Source organism: Cariama cristata, unplaced genomic scaffold (genome assembly GCF_000690535.1).
Source record: "Cariama cristata isolate BGI_N322 unplaced genomic scaffold, ASM69053v1 scaffold38084, whole genome shotgun sequence".
NCBI classification, from domain to species: Eukaryota; Metazoa; Chordata; class Aves; order Cariamiformes; family Cariamidae; genus Cariama; species Cariama cristata.
This window is the reverse complement of record NW_009614181.1, coordinates 2,105-2,443: the sequence shown is the minus strand read 5'-3', so window position 1 is coordinate 2,443 and position 339 is coordinate 2,105. Positions and strand designations below refer to the sequence as shown.

At 62.8% G+C, this 339-nt stretch overlaps 1 protein-coding gene across 1 annotated transcript in view; it reads left to right on the top strand.

Moving 5' to 3' along the window:
- Positions 1-339, top strand: part of BSND (barttin CLCNK-type chloride channel accessory beta subunit) — a gene marked incomplete at its 3' end in the record, with an annotated part of 1,942 nt that overhangs the window by 234 nt on the left and 1,369 nt on the right. The window lies entirely within an intron of this gene.

Here is a 339-nt window from a genome sequence, read left to right as displayed (position 1 = left end):
TGCGTGGTTTGGGGGTCTTCGACTGCTGGGTTTGTGTAGCCTCGAGCTGTGCCTCAGTTTCCCCATCCGTGGGGTGGGGTAGCAGCAGGTCCCAGGGGAAAGCCAGCTGGGGCGATCCAGAGAGGGAAGGGTCGTTTTGGGAGGCTTGTGTTCTGTTACACCTCCCCGCTGATGCCTGCGGGATGCAGCCCTGTTCACCGATCCCCCTGTACCTCTCTGAGCCCCAGGGCTTTGCTTCCAAGCAGGCAGCGGGGAACGAGCCCAAGGAAATCAGCGCACGTTCATCTCTCCCATGCAACCACCCCCGACACCAGCCCCGTCCCTGCACCCATGGAGGCC